The following is an 18,851-nucleotide window of genomic DNA, read 5'->3' as shown; positions in this document are numbered from 1 at the left end:
TGGTGTCATAAAAAATGGGTTTTTTTATTTTTGTATATGTATTAATGGTTTTGAAAGACAACACATGTGTTGGTGTTGGTTGGGTGGTTATGTTGGTAAGTGAAACTCTTTGTGCTAGTTTACAACCCAGGTTCGAATCCCAGCTGCATTAGGTCATTCTTTTATGTTTTAATTGTGTTATTTATGTTATTGTCTATGATAAAATGGTTTGTCTTTCAACATTAACGTGGACCGGATAGTTGTGTTGTTAAGTGAAACCGATCGAGTTTGTGTACAATAAGTGTATTTTGTTTTAGCATCGGTACAGTAACGAAAACTGACAGGATATCAATTTTATTTTTGTTTTTTAGTTCCGGTATCGTAACGAACGTGACGGAGAGCGACCGAATTTGTGTAGACCCATTGCCCGAGATCGACAACACTCGGGTTTTACCAAAGCCCGAGCTTTAGTGACCGACGACACCCCATTGGTTCACCTTAGTTTTTAAACTGTTTTCGTTTTAGTTCTGACGCCATAACGCACATAACCAAAACTAACCGAATTTGTGTCGACTTACCGCCTCAAAGCAGAGACCTACAATGCTTGGGTTTTACCAACACACCAACATGCCTGGCGCAATGCGCCGGGTAAAATACTAGTTAGAAGACAATTGCTCATGTTTATACCATACGCTTAATGTTAAATGCCAACAAAAGCTTTCACTCTACTTATATTTTATGGTATATTTTTGGTACGGTGGTGTTGAGGTTGAATTTGTCGACGAAAAATGAGTTTTCCGGTGAAAAATGTTTTTCTGGCGATCGGAGACTAATGGAGTTAAGCTTCCGTTGGTCATGAACCGCTGGAAGCAAACATGCTAAAATATGGGATTGCTACCAGCCATTTCGTCAGTTGGGACTGACAACGACCAAAAAATGATAGTTGTGAGTATATAAAACCATTATACCATATTTTATTATTCTTGAAGTCATTGTGAAATGTTTTGTATGAAATAAGTTAGGGTGGGGTGGGGGGGGGTTAAACTTTATAAATTAAATTACAAAACCGTTGTAAGACCTCGAAACCCGGGAATCCTACAGTTGGTCATCATATCCAAAAATTCACAAAAATTTAAAGCCCGAACAAGTTCATCTTATTAAAATCAGTTCAGAGTAATCAACAACGGAATAATAAATGCCAAAATTAACACCGGGAAGAGTGCCCAAAACCAAAATTTAAATGCTTAAAGTAATAAATGAAAAGAAACAGTTTGTATTATTAATCTCCGTCTAGATATACCTTCAACCGTCCGAGTAGTCTCGAGCACGTCCAAGCGGTAGTTCCTCACTTCTCAACCTGAAAATCAATCTAACATACACACAAAGTTAGCTAGAGCTGAGTGAGTTCAAGTTTTCATAAACAATATTCATAATTTATTTCAAAGGGTATAGATCTAAAACAGTAGGGGGAATAATAAGCAAATAAATAATAAATATCACCAAATAATACATTCTTGGTCGAACACACATACACGGGCCTCTCCACCACGAGTCAAGACTCGAGTAATATATTTGACCTGGACGCGGTAAGGCATAAGCATGTGACACGAGTCTCTCCACCACGAGTCATATCCCAATTAATATATTTGACTTGGTCACGGCTTACATCCAAACACGTGATACATGTCTCTCCACCACGGGTATAACCCGAGTAATATATTTGACCTGATCACGGTTTAACATACGACGGGCCTCTCCACAACGGGATTTTAAAACCCGAGTAATATATTTGACCCGCATTAATGATGATCACGCCACACGGGCCTCTCCACCACGGGATTTGAAAACCCGAGTAATATATTTGACCCGGCCATAATCACCATGCATACACACATCAATAAGCCTACTCACATAATTCTTAGTCACAAGGAACTAAATAATATCAACATTCATAGGCTACAAGGTAATATGTATAATTCGTTCCCGTAAGCCAATATAAGTAAGTCTACTCGTATTCAATTGGTACTAGGCCTAATAAGATTCTCGAGCCTAGACCACAAGTAGTGTATATATATCACCTTAAGGAATTTAAGACCCAAGGCACGTTTAAAATATACTAAGGCATAAAATATAGTTCACACGTAATTTCATAAATGCACAAATATTAATAAGGCTATGCAACACCATCCAAATAGTTTTAAACGAGTAAAATCGAGTAATGCTTGTAATAAGGTGTGTATGCCAGCCCAAAACATAAAAAGGGTTAAAAAGGTGCATCATGAACTCACCTGATACGAGGCACACAATCACAACGAGCTAGAGAGTCCCTAAGTATTCCCACGACTCAAACGCCTGTAGGATTACACGCAAAGATTACTAACGGAACCGAACCGACTCGTTTATCCTATGAGGCGTTCTAGCATGGTTTGATTTACCTAAAGCCTCCGCCTTACCAAGTTCAATTACAAACGAGACAACCGAAATCCTAGTTTTTCAATCTATCGACAATTGATCAATCAAACGAGCTTCATAGCTCACGATACTAAAGTATGACCTATATGACATATCTAGGAAGGTGACGGAGCAAAACATCACTTTAAACAGCCCCGAAAAGAACACAATTGGACAGCTACCGGTTTAGCCTAAAACGAACTTATCGATCAATATGAGTATAAAATGCAGATTTTAGCATGCGAAGATGCATTTTATTACATAGGAAAACCATAGAAATAAATTATCAAATTTTTAACAGAGTTTAATAAATGTCTTAGGCTTTCAAAAATATTTTTTTTATATTTTTCTAATGCACAAAAAAATCATAAAAATTCCTCCAACACAGAAAGGTATGTGCAGCTATTTCAGTACGCAACAAAATGGTTTTATTTTTATAAAAATCATTACCAAACCAAATTAAACGATTCCAATTGGGTTTGATTCCTAACTCAAGATATTAAGTTCCAGAAGTCAAACCAACTAATTTGGACTTGTCAAAAAATATTTATGATGTCGGGAGGATAGACCAGAATCTGTCATCCTGCATCAGCTTTGACACTCGATTTTATAAATCATAAAAACCATTCAAATCTCGTCCAAAAATTACATATTATACCTTTCTGGAAACTAAACTCAAATTAGAACATCATAGAAACAAGAATCAATCTAAAACAATAAATTTCATCGAGTTACAGACCAAACAATAAACGAGTACGAATCTGTCAGAAATTGTTATAATCAAAACTCAACCCTAACGTGTTCAATAAAGGGTTTAATGGTGAAAAAGAGTTATATTAAGATGTAACCGACCTTGGAATTGAACTTTGGAGGCTGTAGGATGGTCGGAATGCACAAAACAATGAGGAGAACCTCCTCCTTGAAGCTGCCGATCGGACTGCACAAGGAGAGTTAGGGTTTTTAATTTGTTATAATCATATTTACATCCTAGCCCCTCCATTTTGCAAATGTTAATAACTTTGATGAAAGGTTAATTGGTTAGACTTACGAGAATGACTAGAATGTCCCCGAGGAATGCCGGATCAATCCCGATAAATATACAAACTCTACAACTTACATGCCGCTAAACGAAAATTAGCGGGTGTTACATACTAAACTAGCCTTCAAGGAATAAGAGGTGATGTTTTGAGCAAAATGATGGATAAATGGACTTTTAAAACGTATTACAATGCTCCTAAATCTAAAATATGAAACCCCGGCTTTTAAAAAACATTTATAAACGATCGAGCCGATTAACGAAATTTGCTGGCGTTACAACCGTCTTAGATGGCACACCCTCAAATTTCGACTAACGGAGTTTTACCGCGTGATGTGTGACATACCGTGATCTAGCTCATTTGTTATAACAAACAACCAAATTAAAATATACAAAACATTTATATAAGTCCCATTTAAACATGAGAACACAAAATCCAAACCAAAAAATTTAAAAGTGTAATGGAAGCGTTAAAGTAAACGTTTTAAGATAAACAATAAACCATGTGTTCAAACACGCACAACCCATCATCTGTAAACAATGTGAAATAAAAGTTCATGCGACAAAGGTGACTCCTGAAATATGCAATGCAACCTGCTCCTTAGCACATCTAGCAACCTGGGCAAGTATAAATACTCATGGGTCAACACGAGGTTGGTGAGTTTATAGGTTGTAGTAAAATAACCCATTTACAAGCTACTAGACGTTTGAACCGAAGCTGACTGTCTGCATGCCTTCTTACCAGGTCTATCAAAACACTGGCGCAAGTATGTTAGGGCAATTTACACCCGTCCGACCTCCAGTCGAGTTATAGCAGGTGGGGTTTGTCAAACCCAGTAGTACTACTTAGATTTCCGCGCGATCCCATCCTAACGGTTCAAGGTATATAAGAACTTTAAGTGATATGAGGGCTCTAGTGTACACTTGTGATATGTAATAAATACATAAATCCAAAATAAGTCGTTGCGATTTCCTCAGTAAAACCAGTATGTAAGTATGTCTGTGTTTTTAATCAAGAAAACAAGTAAGCAAAATGCTTTGCTATTTTCAATCCAGAAAACAAGTATGCGAAAATAGTTTTGTTGTTTTCAATCCAGAAATAAGTATGCGAAAATAGTTTTGTTGTTTTCAATCCAGAAAACAAATGGGAAAAAGCATGACTCACCTGGTGACGCGTGCAATGGACTTTTCTCAAACCAAATTAATGCATTTGACTCGTTAACTGTTACCTAGTACAAGTGTTTAAGTTATGAGAGTCTGTTCAATAACACATGACTCTAAAACCCACGCATGGACTTGCACACGCACACAAACTTGACTCGACGACTCGTTGGTGATTGCAATTAATAATCAACAATGCGTACTAACGAACTCGTGTGTGTGAATCGTTACTGACTCGTGTAAATGCTATGCATTACGTGTAAGATAGCGGTGTTTGGGTTAATGGTGCTAACGTGAAAGTGCGGGGTGTTACATTATCCCCATGTTGTAAGAATTTTCGTCCCGAAAATTGATAGGTGCCGCTAAATAAATAAGTAGACTCATAGTTTATAAGTATGATCAAAATGAATTCAGTTGACTTCCCGTCCATTGAAAGATTATAAATGAATTAAGCAGACATCCCATCTATTGGGTAGTGTTCTAATTGTTTCGGCATTGTTGAAAATGTTCAAGAAAAATTTTTCCGGTTGTCACATCATCCCTTATTGAAAGAAATTCCGTCCCAAAATTTTAATTATGGTCTTTTGAAGTCATAGACAATACAAGTGTTTGAGTGCAAGACAATACAAAGAGGCAAGAAACAACTAGTATGATTGCTGATGATAGTGATGTAATTGAGATTCATGGTCTTTGGTGCGAGTACCGGTTCTACAAGGTCAAAGCAGAAGTGAATATGCTTAAGGGCTAATATCGGGAAATGATCTGGCTCTAGTCCCCACCCGCAGCATACTGTTTGGGTTTGTATATAAGGTATATCGCAGATAGCCCACCACACTAACAACACATTGCAAGGGGTTCATATCACCAATCATTACTTTGCCAATGTTAACTGTTACTGAAGGGAGGATAGGGTAATCTGAATTATTTCCTCAACTTTAGCCCAATGGATTGAGCTTAGCTGTTTTGTCTAGGGTAGATCGTAACGTATTCACCGGAATAATCGCCTTGCCGACCAAATGCTTGTACTTCGTGAATTGCAGATTTAACCGTTCTGGTTGGTTTCGCAAAGGATGGTTTCGAAAATGGAGAGCCTTACGCCAGCTAACAGAGGTTGTTCCTTTTGATTGGTTGCGTGATGGATTTAGTCCTCTGATGTGCGATATAGGATGCTTCGACTTTAAAGACAATTTCTTGTGTGAACGAAGTTTTAAGTCAATGTTCCATACCAAGGAAAGAAAATGGAAAAACAAAATAAAAGAGCGCTTATGTGTTCATTACAGGAATCGTCATTGCAGGAGTTTGATCGGCTATTCGGAATTGTTCCACATGATAAAGGGGCTAGCCAACGCAAAGTTTAAGGAATTTAAATGGCATGGTTATCTTGTAGAAAATCTGATCGTAGAGTTTGTTATGATAGAGCATTAAAACAGGCTAGGCTGAGGGTTGACCATGGGTTAGAGTAGTAGAGTCAAAATGGAATTCATCGTTAGAGCATAAGGAATAGGGTGTTAGTTTACGAGACGTTTTTCAAATTTCGCATACAAGACAAAGCTGAAGGTCCAACCATGGTATTCTGGAAGAGTTTTAAATCAAGATGGTTTTCTTAACAAAGATTTGATGAGGGTATTAAATTTATTGAAACGCGTACAAGAGTTGTTTGGGATTATAAATGTCAGTAAGGATAGTCCAGGGCTCGTAGTCATTAATAAATTTAGATGGCAGGGTTTAGAGTTTCAAGATTTTGCTTTAGAAAAGTGTTTACACAATAGAATCCCATCTCACACCAATGTACCTATAGATTCACGATTACGTTCTGGACCATACTCGTCAATTTATCTTACATTGGGGTGTTATGTCCTTTCCGTTATGCCTTTATGAAAAGAAGTAGTTAATGTTAATGAGGTAAAGCCAAAAGCAGAGGAATGGGAAATTAGTTCTCGATGAATCTAGTGCCTAATTAAGTCCGGTAATTACTGTCACTCGTTGGTGTCACATAGGTATTGGTGTGTTGACTCCTCACGTGCCACCTCACCTTTCACTGGTGCTTGATAGGGCCTCTTTAGAACTAGTTGTGGCATCAAAAGACATAATAGAAACATAAAGCAAGATGCTAAGTAGCAAGTTAAAAGATATCTTATCAACTAGGGATGGTTACATGGGTAACGTGGACTTACCAGTGTCATGGTGTATGTAAATGCTATGTACATATGTAATGCAATATTGCATGAAAACAATGTGCTGATGGGTTGACACGTTTGAAAAACTGTTGTTGAGCTTTGAAAAGTCATAGACCGGTTTTTCAAAAACAAACCGAGTTCACTATAACCAATGACTCTGATACCAATCTGTCACACCCTCAAATTTTACCCAACAGAGTTTTACCGCGAGGCGTGTGACATACCATCATCTAGCTCATTTGTTATACCAAACAACCAAATTAAAATATTCAAAACATTTATTTAAGTCTCATTCAAACATGAGAACACAAAATCCAAACCAAAAAATTTAAAAGTGTAATGGAAGCGTTAAAGTAAACGTTTTAAGATAAACAATAAACTATGTGTTCAAACACGCACAACCCATCATATGTAAACAATGTGAAATAAAAGTTCATGCGACAAAGGTGACTCCTGAAATATGCAATGCAACCCGCTCCTTAGCACATCTAGCAACCTGGGCAAGTATAAATACTCAAGGGTCAACATGAGGTTGGTGAGTTCGTAAGTTATAGTAAAAAGTAGTATATATAGCATATATAGTATACGTAGCATAAGTAGTGTAAGTGGATTTAGCACTTTTCAAATATACCAGGGTAGCTAACCCATTTACAAGCTACTAGACGTTTGAATCGAAGCTGACTGTCTGTATGCCTTCTTACCAGGTCTATCACAAAACACTGGCGCAAGTATGCTAGGACAATTTACACCCGTCCGACCTCCAGTCGAGTTATAGCAGGTGGGTTTGTCAAACCCAGTAGTACTGCTTAGATTTCTCCGCGATCCCATCCTAACGGTTCAAGGTATGTAAGGACTTTAAGTGATATGAGGGCATCTAGTGTACACTTGTGATATGTAAGAAAAGAAATACATAAATCCAAAATAAGTCGTTGCGTTTTCCTCCAGAAAACCAGTTTGTAAGTATGTCCGTGTTTTCAATTTAGAAAACAAGGAAAATGCTTTGTTGTTTTTAATCCAGAAAACAAGTATGCGAAAATAGTTTTGTTCTTTTCAATCCAGAAAATAAGTATGCGAAAATAGTTTTGTTGTTTTCAATCCAGAAAACAAATAGGAAAAAGCATGACTCACCTGGTGATGGGTGCAATGGACTTTTCTCAAACCAAATTTATGCACTTGACTCGTTAACTGTTACCTAGTACAAGTGTTTAAGTTATGAGAGTCTGTCCAATAACACATGACTCTAAAACCCACGTATCGAATTGCACACACACACAAACTTGACTTGATGACTCGTTGGTGATTGCAATTAATAATCACCAATGCGTACTAATGGACTCATGTGTGTGAATCGTTACTGACTCATGTAAATGTTATGCATGACGTGTAAGATAGCGGAGTTTGGGTTAACGGTGTTAACGTGAAAGTGCGGGGTGTCATATTAGAACTAGAAAAAGGTAACATCCTAACATATTGTCACAGGTGTTGAAGTTAAAGGAACTATGTTGACTTGGTCATTTATATAATTATAAAAGTGGGAGGATTGTGCTTCAAAATTTGTTCTTCACGCATTTGTTATTGTACCCTCTTCGTTGTGATAGTGAGGCCAGTCTTCAAAATAGTAACCAGCACATAGGTTTATGGGTGTTCTTTGCTTTCCTAGCTTTACAATTTCATTTAATATATTTTGGACCCTCCACGTGTTATTTGTTCTGCCTTGCCTTTTCATTTCACCTTGATACGTAGCTATTGTCACCTTCTCCTAGATCACCACGTATGGTGAATGTCTCTTTCCTCTTTCATAAATCATGATAAACCACCGCCACCATCAAAGTTTCTTAGGGTTTCAGCTTTCTTTTTCATCTTTCTTTGCCGAGGAAGTTATATGGAGAGTCGGAAAACATGTTCTCTTTTCGTTCTCTCTCTAAAGCTCCTTTTCCGACCACCGGTCATGGACCACGATCCCATTTTCTAGAGTGAAATGGGGAAGGGGTTTTTAGAGGGAGAAATAGAGAGAGGGGTGTTGCCGGGGGTTTCTCGGTCGTCTATGGCGGCGGCGGACGTGTGCGACCCTTTCTCTCTCTCTCTCTCTCTCTCTCTTTTGTGCTTAATTCGATGATAGTGAGGCCAGGCTCATCTGAGAAGTTGATTGCTACAAGTTATATGAGAAAATAAGTGTTGTCGGGGGCTTTCCGGCCATCTTTGGCGACGACCAAACTATTTGTGATTCTAACATGTGATAGCTAAGATGATCCGATTAGACTCATATGAGCCTATCTGAGCCATTGATAACACCTATTTGTGGTTATGTGATCTTTTCCAGGCAAGGACAACCTCTGGCGCTTCAAACAGAAGCACAGACGGTGGCGCTGCGGGTTTTGTGGCGGCCTAAAAATAAGGCTTTTGAGATGTGAAGTAGGAGTATTGGAAAGCATGGTGGTGGTTCTACGAGTTGGTAATCCATTGATAGCTGCCATGGGGGTTGACGAAAGTTGTGCCCATCAACAAAAGTTTTATGTGTACTTGGTTAGTTTTTTATATTAAAAAACATTAGTGTTTGATTGAAATTATTTTTTGGTAAATTTGCTTGGTGAAGAATAACAAAGTGCTTATATTATTTTGTAATAATCATATTTGTTTATAAAAGTTAGCGGAACCAGCTCAACACCTGAGTTTTTAAGAACAATAATAGGTGTTCATGAGTTTTTTCCAGAATATTTTATTTCCGGAATAATAATAGGTGTTCATTATCTATAGCAATAATCTTACAATGCTAAACAATCACGTTTTTACAAGTTAACAAAAAACTAGTTTTTGTTTAATTATGGGTTTTTATGGGTGTACTCAATAGAACGGGTTTATTTGAGTATACTCATGGGTCCAAATTTGCCACTCATAAAACTTGTAGCCTTAAAAACACGTTCAAATGGGCCATGGCAATCACCAACTATTGCTTACCGCCACTAATTGCCAATTTTTATCTAACATGTGAACATAGTTTGATAACCCCCCACCCCCATCCAAAAAAATAAAAAATAAAAACCAGATTCATTTTGTCCCATATCAACTAGAACCTATTTTGGTCCTAACCTGTTTTGACCTAAACCAGACTGATACCTTATAACTTATTCTTTCACGAAATGCGTTTGATGCAAACCCATTTTAGCACTTCTCCCAATCGAACCAATTGTTTTTAGTTGCTTAGATGGTCAAAACTTCATTTGGGTTCGAAATTCCTACAGAAAGGTCCACTAGAGATTAATTAGCGAGATTTTGAATTATGTGAGACTCTTTCTTACCAAACAATCATAAATACACCTATAGTAATTCCTAATAATAATAACTTCCCAGCTGACCTAAGAACTTCCGTGCTTCATGTTACGGCACTCAACCATCTACTACAATCAACTGTGCCTACAATCACAAATCTTTTTGTTTGTGTTTTACCACTTGTTTGGTGGCAAACTAGTCAAAAGAAAAAAAATAATTATTGGTGTGTCTACCGAATTTTAAGCTAAAGAACATAAAGAATGACTCCTTGCATGGTCAAAAGTGTAGATAAATTAATTTATGATATTCCAAAAACTCATTCACAATACAATCAAAACAAACTATTATTATTGATGGAGGGCCATGATTGGCGCTGTGAGCGTCCGGGAACATTTTTCTGGGTCGCAAAAAATTATAAATATTTTTATAAATATATAGAACAGTCGACCGCTTATAACCCCATTATTTTTAAAATACTCAAACATTTTATACACATTTTTTTTTCTTTTTCTAGTATCTCAACACATTATTTAGACATAAGAGACATAATTTTTCCAGCTCGGTCAACATACAATAATTCTCAGAGTCATCACTGATTGTTATCGTTATTGATTATTATTATTATTATTATTATTGTTATTTTGAAATCATAATGGAACAATCATGAGATTATTTGATTCACCATTCGCAATGTTTATGGGGCCATTTTTGTCTATCTTTTCTTCACTGGATGCATACCAAATGTCATATCAACTTTATTTTCTTTTTCAAAATAGGAATTAAGCTTTTACAGGAAAACACAAAAACTAAAAAGTATATAATTAAATATGATAACACGTATGTCGTATTTATAAAACCTGTTTCATGCTTTTTAGCTAAAGTTGTAAAAGTGTTATATCATGATAATATCCTATTGTTTTTTAATATAAGTCACCAAAATTTTATTGAACTTACATGAGTGAAATACTTTTAGTTCACTAGGTGTACAAATTTGTAAAATTCAAAAATAAAATATTTAAGGATTTTCCTATAACAACGAAAAAAAAAGATCAATCTAATTCACTACTACAATATTGTTGTCTTAGAAGCAGTAGATTTGCCTCTTTTGAAGCGGTTTTGAACCGCTGTAGATTTGCCTCTTTTGAAGCGGTTTTGAACCGCTATTATGCGCATCGTCGTTAATCAATTTTTTGTTTACTTTAAAGCGGTTTATCAATTTCCAATATATTTGAAGCGGTGCACAATGAGAAGCGGTTCACCAAAACCGCTTCAAATGTTAGCAAATTACAAATGAATAAGATGCCAACTGTGGATTGGAAATTCAAAACTAAATATGGATAAATAAATAAATAGCAGCTAGCATTAACTAAATATGAATAATAAATAGCTAGATATTTTATTTAAAAAAAACCACTATACATTTACAATATTATGCAACAAAAATTGCTGCGTATATTATCAAAATCGTAAGAGTTTTCTGAATTCAACAATACAAAAACTATACAAATTTTCTGAATTCAACAATATCAAAAACACATAAATCTAACTTAACATGGGGCTGTTTCCAAACAATCTATATATCAAAAAGCAGCGACATTACTCTCATTATCATATTGTCGATCTCCATGTGCGTAGCAAATCTCGATTCTTGCCAAGTCTAAAAACAAATAAATGAAGTTAGAATAACCGAACAAAACCACACCACAATTATTGTATATAACCCAATCCGAAACAAACACGTAAACAAAAACCTAGAAAAAAATTCAGACCTTTATTTTCACTTTACCTATAAAACCGAACCCAGCCGAATAACCAAAACATATATTGTAACTAATGCCAAATTACTAGAATACCCTTGGTAACCAAAGTTAATCTAACCTACTGTTATAGCAATTATTGTGTACACATCCACTACAACCAACAAACCCATATGAGCAATAAAGCACAAACTAATGACCATAGTTTGACATGAAGTAAAACAAATTTTAGATGTCGGTAGCAACAAATTTTAGCTATTAGCTAATTATCTTTACATTTGAACACCGAAAAAATAAGTGTTCGGGTTGTGTTTTAAGAATAAAACCCAAATAACAAAGACTTTGGAGCTCAAAATACCGCAAACAAACCTAATACATAGTGTAATAAACAAACTATTACGAATATATCAAAAAAATACTTACATCGTTGGAAAATTGATTATGATAATAATAAACAAATTCAAACATGTGCTTTGTAACCATATACTACAATATAAAAAAATACAATTAACTAGACACCAATTAAATAAAAACAAAAGAACTATAGAAATAAAAAACATACCTCAACCATTTTTCATGTAAATATTTTCCCAAAAGCTACTCTAATTATATTTCAAAGAAGATATATATCTTGTTCCTTTATGCGTTTTAAAGAGCATCATTCACTTGTCTATCATTCAAACTTTCTATCATTTACATGCTTAGAAAATCCAATCAAAAGAGTTATACCTGAATGAATATATAAGTAAACAAATCAACCTTTTTTTTATAAACAATGCATAAGTAAACAAATTAACTATTTTTGCAAACAAACTAAAGTGCAATCCAAGTATGTAACACATTAAAGTTAATCAACAAGAAAACAACAGATGGCATATTTGAAGAAACGTGGATCGACTCACTGGTAGACGATCTACTTTTCTCGGGTGTGATTATGCTCTTTCACCGATGGTTCTCTGGGATCTGGGTTCTTCCACCTACAAAATGAACAGCACCGTAAACTTACCCCTCAGAAAGGGACTGAGGGGTCCTCTTTGAGGTAACCCTCCAGTGTGAGAATAAGTGTTTGTAGGAGAAGATAATAATATGAGAGAGTAAGGAATTTGGAGTGTATTGCTTAATAGCTGAATACTCTGTTATTGTGTGTTATCAGATGATGTCATCTCCTTGTGGAGTTGATGTGATATTTATAGTGCTAGGGTTTCCCATGGTTGGGCTCAGACCCAATTAGGGCTTTGTTGGCCTCTTCCAGTTGCTTTGCGCCACGTGTCCTTTTGGACACCTGGTGCTTTTTCATTGGTTATAATCACGTGGTAGCACATGGGTTTTGCTGAGTTGTCCACCTTTCATTGGCAGCTGTCAATATCAGCATATTCTTATTCCTTAAAAAGATACCTTCTGGAAGGTTGTCTGACGTGCACAATCAAGGTTGCCCTAATCCTGATTTGGATAAGGACGAGGTTGATTATGTGCATGTGTGATACGCGCCTATCCTGAGGATGCGCGAGGTCTTCTCTTTATTCTCACGCGCAGATGTTTCATGCGCAGATGTGATATGCACGAGCATGTGATATGCGCCACGCGCGGATGCGCCACGCGCGGATGCGCCACGCGCATATGTGATATGCGTGAGCATATGTGATGCGTGAGCATATGTGATGCCTGAGCATCTGTGGTGCCTGAGCATATGTGATGCCTGAGCATCTGTGGTGACTGAGCATATGATGCCTGAGCATGTGATGCATGAGCATATGTGATATGCGTGAGCATATGTGATATGCGCCATGCGCGTAGGTTTTGGCTTTGTGCCTTCATAATGTCTTGATTTCAAGCCTCTTGTCCATATCTTGTGGGTTGACCCGCCTCGCTCGGTGTTGAGGCGGGTACATACCTCTTCAAGCCCCCCTAGTCTAATGTGTGTCTTGTCTCGCGCGAGCGAGGCAAGATAGATATTAGACTTAACAGTTTGCTCTTTTAGTAGTTGTTTGTCTTTTTCCTCTTATTATTCATCGCTGCGCGAAATTCTATCCTTTTTGTTGAAAACGAATCGTCCCTGTACGTGGTTGGTTGTTGCTGACATGCGTCAGTGATGGAGACGTGTCAGACCTTTCGTGTGCTCGAGGTGCTACAGTTGCCTTTCGTGTCCCCTCACATAGTGTCAGGGACACGTGTCGCGCTCGCGTTGGTCCGTTCCTGCGAGTGGTGGCGCGTGAATTCTGGCAGCAGCTGTAGAGTTTCTTTTCGTGTCCCCTCACACAGTGTCAGGGACACGTGTCGCGCTCGCGTTGGCTTACACCTGCGAGTGGGGGCGCGTGAAGTCCAATCAGCACCAATATTTCTCTCTCCTGGGCCTATAAAAGCCAGCCCTTAGAGTTTTTTATCCTTCATCTTCTTGTTTATTATTCAGAGCTTTCCTTTCTTTCCTTGTATTCCGATTACCTTTGTTCTGCTTCCAGATATCTGTTCTTCAAAAGCATCCTTTGTTCGTTGTCACAGTTGTATGTCTGATAGCTCAGACAACACAATCTCCCCCATCCATTGCCGTGTGAAATCGCTAGTGATGTCTACGTTGAAGAAGACCGGCAAGGGGAAGAGGGCTGCTGAGGCCTCATCGGAGGAGGTAGGGAGGACCAAAGCAGTGAAGAAGTGGGACGAGATCCCCTGCAAACTGAGGCAGGCCGATCTTGACAGCCTTATCGATACTCAGGGTTTTCTCCCTGAGTTTGGCTGCATGTTGCCTGTGGCCGGGCAAACGGCGGCGGACCCGCCTGCCGGCTATATATCCCTTTACTGTCATTTTTTCACCCACTGCAACCTTCGTCTCCCGATGACAAGGTTTGTGGGTGCGGTGCTTAGGTTTTATGGGATTCATATATCCCAAGTCCATCCGTTTGGACTTGTGCGCATGACTCATTTTGAGTTCATGTGCAAATCTCAGCGCGAGGAGCCCACCCCTCGGCGCTTTCAGTTTTTTTACAAGCCCAAGATCCAAGACTCTTGGTTCTCTTTTATTCCTCGCAGTCAGAAGGTCAAGTGCTGCACTGTTTCATTCAAGAGCCTTCATGACTGGTCTGAGAGGTTTTTTTATATCAGGGCTGGTGTGATCCCCATCCGCATGACCATGCGCGCGATATCTTCTGCGCCTGCGGATGTGGGCGTCTTCAAGAACCCAACTGGCGCCAGGGTGAAAAAGTTGACTGCTGAACCATCCCCCGCCAAGAAAATTTGCGAGGAGGCGCTGGTGGGGGTTGGTATGAGCAGGAGGTGGGCTGACAGCGCGACTGAGCCCGTTATCCAAGTTGACGGCTTGTGTAAGTTAATCTCATTGCATTACTTCTGCGCGAATACTTATCTTTTTGCTGATATCATTTGACTTGTTTTGTGCAGTCAGCAAGGAGTATGTCCACGCCGCCTATGATGAGCATATGGAGGGTGGCTCCGTCGCGCTGGGCGCTGGGGAGGTTGGCTTCCCCGATCGCTTCGATGACATGTTCATCCCTGTTGATCTGGGATTTCTGTTTGACAGCGATGCGCCTGGTAAGCCTTTGTACTTATGCATTTGCCTTTATAATACCAAATTTGGCTAACACTTCTTTTGCACGTATTGTAGACGCGCTTGAGAACTACGAGCTGGAGCTCGCGGAAGAGGAGGAGGAGGAGGAGGCGCCCCAACTAAAGCGTAAAGCTAAGGGGAAAACTGGCGCAGGGGCCGGTAAGAAACAGAAGAAAGATGTTGCCCCTGTTGTTCAGGATCCTCCTACTCAGGCGGGGGGATTTGAGAAAACCCAGGAGTTTCCCTCCAAGTTTCCCTTGTCTTCCCTGCCTCAAAAAGTGGGCAGACCTCCTGTCCACACGAGGTATAGTGCGACTACCTCCTCCCTTCGCGCGGTGGAAAAGGGAAGCGGCGTTGCGCCTTCGACAGGTATACTTTGCTTATCCTTTGGTTATCTTTCATGGTTCTATGAGCGCGATTCTGATAGAATTACTAATGAATCTTTGCTCACTCAAATGTTTGTAGAGCCGGCGACCTTGGTTGATCAACCTCAAGCGCAACAAGATGCCGAGGCTGCGCCGGATGTCGCTTCGAAGTCCCCTGTTTTACCCTTGAAAAAGGGTAGAGTGGACTTCATGGCGATGTTTGCCTCGCGAACGGAGTTGCGCCAAGGTACGTATTGTGCTTTTATTTTCTGACTTTTTTCTTTTAGATCAAGTCATGAACCATTTCTTTTTGTTGATTTTTTCATAGGAGTCGTAGCTGGCGTACAAGCTGCTGGCGGCACTCCTGGCGCCGGTGCCAGCGCCGTTGGCTCTGCTCCTGCTCCTGCAAGCGATGAATCTCCCCTCATCGGGATTACTAAGGAGCAGGAGGCCGTTTTACGCGCCGATCTGGCGGCGTCGAGACCTCCCTCACCTCCTCCTGCGCACAGCCCGCCTCGCGAGACTGATTTTGATTCTAGGTCGCAGGAGAAAAGGCCTGTTTCTGAGGAGGATGAGGAGGTTCAAGCTGAAGGCTCCGACAGCGGCCGCGCCAGCCCTGCAGCGCCACGAGGTTTCGCGGCGCCGTCTTCTCGTGGGCCTGCCGCTGACTTTTCTGCTTCGTCCCCGCAGGTATAAGTTCGTTTTTGCTCCGCTGCGCGGACTTTCATATTATTATTTTTTTTTTGATGACTTAGATCATTACTTTGTGTTTGCAGGAAGCCGATCACATCTACCGCCCGAGATGGAACATTACTGAGGACAGCTCATTTCAGTCCATGGGTGTGTGTGAGGACTTCTGGGCTCATTATGTGCCTCCAGCTGAAAGGAGGTTTCAGGAGGCCCGCGCTCGCGATGACTTGCTTAAAGATCATCTGTTCGCTGGGTCGGCTTTCTTTGCTGCCTCCCAAGAGCTTCGCTATGATTACGTAAAAGTACGTGATGCTCTTGCGGAAGCCAAGCAAGAGGCTAAAGTATCTGCTTGGCATCTTTCTGATGCTCGAGAGAGAGCTGAGAAGCTCCAAGCAGAGCTCAGTGAGAACAGGGCAAGTGCCAACACCGCGTTCGTTAAGCGCGGGCATGAGCTCCAGGCTGCGCGGGAGAAGCTTCAGGCAGCCGAGGCGGACGCGGCCAAGTACGCGCGTAGAGTGCGCGACTTGGAGCTGGACGCGGAGGCGCGTGACCAAGCTCTTGTCCAGTCTATAACTGACAAATCATCGCTGGAGAGTGAGGTTGCGCGCCTGAAGAGGGAGCTGGCGGCCGCGCAGGCCGAAAAAGATGAAGCCTTGGCGACGGCAGCGTCTAGCCAGGAAGCACTCGAGCTTGCGCGGGCGGAAAAGGAAGAAGCCTTGGCGGCATCAGCGTCCGACTAAGAAGAGCTGAAACAGACTAAGGAAACTGTTGAGTTATTAAACTCTCAGATTCCTGCTCTCGAGACGTCTGTTGCTTCCCTCGCGCAGGATCGCCAATGGCTAATCTCACAGGGCATGACTCGTTGCGCTTACGCGATGAAATACTCAGACGAGTTTCAGGCCCTTGTGATGGATTGCAACGCTGCCGCGCGCTTGGTGGGTCGAGCTGAAGGGTTTACGGATGGCTATGAATATGGCATGTTGAAGAAGAACCCATCCGAGTACCCTTATCAGAGCGAGGCTGCCTGCGCGGACATGGCCCAGATGGGGGAGAAGTATTTGAATACTCCCATTCCCATCCTTGCGCAGGTATTTTAACCTTAATGAGATTACCTTGACTTATTTTCCAAGTCTTTTTGTACTCATTTTTTTTTATGATTTGCAGATATCCGCGCTTGCTGATCAGCCCGATCTCGTCGCGCTAAAGAAATTACTTGACGAGTGCGAAGGGGCTGGTGGCGGCGATGATGGCGCGGGGAATGCTGGCGTTGCTAGCGGCTCTGGCGTGGCCAAAGGATCCGTTCCTGACACTAATGTGATAGAAGAATCCATTCAAGACGAAGAACTTGACTATGGTCAGTTTGGAGATGACGAGGAGCGGGCTGCGCCAGGTGCTGAGGGCGATGATGATGACTATGAAGAGGCTGACGTCGACGTGGAGACTTGAGAAGCCCTTCATGTTTTTTATTTTTATTTGTAGTTTGTATCTTATCATCTTGTAAACTTGTAAATTTCAATGCCTTGGAATGAAATTTTGTTTTTCCCTTCTTCGCATCTTGCGCATTCCCCATTCATCTCTTTATATTGCATGTTTGCTTGTTGAATATAAGATATGCTTGCACGTTGAAATAAGAACAAGGTTGTAAGGAAATTATTATACTTAATCCTTGTCATATTGTAAGTGATTTTGCCATATCTTGATTATGTTGACACGTGCCTAGGCGTTTTCATTATTCCTCTTTTGCGCGACGTTATCGCGCATTTATTATATGGAATTATGAGTTTTTTAGCCTTTACGTATCAATATGTGTTGCTCAGATATCCATTACAATTGCATGCGCGACCTCGACCTGAGACCTTAACAACTATGTTTTGGCATTTGTTTTGCCTTAGTTGTGTTTAGGTATTTTTATGGTCAGGCTGCGCAGTATGTAGGATAGATGTTGTGAGTGATTTGAGCTAAGGCTCACATTATTGGGCTAAGGCCCTGACGTTTTAGAGTTAAGACTCGTTAACGCGTTTGAGCTTGAAGCTCGCGCATGTATGTTTTACTTCGTTTTATTTCGTTTTGATGTCAATACAATGTTGTCATATTGCTCAAAATTAATAAAGGGAAGTGTGAAACATGTATGCTTAAGGTAATAGAATTGAGCTAAGGCCCTGACGTTTTAGAGTTAAGACTCGTTAACGCGTTTGAGCTTGAAGCTCGCGCATGTATGTTTTACTTCGTTTTATTTCGTTTTGATGTCAATACAATGTTGTCATATTGCTCAAAATTAATAAAGGGAAGTGTGAAACATGTATGCAAAAGGTAATAGAATCCACATTAAGAGAAGATAGCGCGTATCATTATTCATAATGGCTTAAAAAGCCTTGATTACAAACTTGACATTTTTTACATGAAACATTTTCTAAG

This window comes from Bidens hawaiensis, unplaced genomic scaffold (genome assembly GCF_021521415.1).
Source record: "Bidens hawaiensis isolate Kalapana, Puna unplaced genomic scaffold, B.hawaiensis_p1.1 tig00006109_1, whole genome shotgun sequence".
NCBI lineage: Eukaryota > Viridiplantae > Streptophyta > Magnoliopsida > Asterales > Asteraceae > Bidens > Bidens hawaiensis.
The sequence above is the reverse complement of the archived record's forward strand: the minus strand, read 5'-3'. Positions refer to the sequence as shown.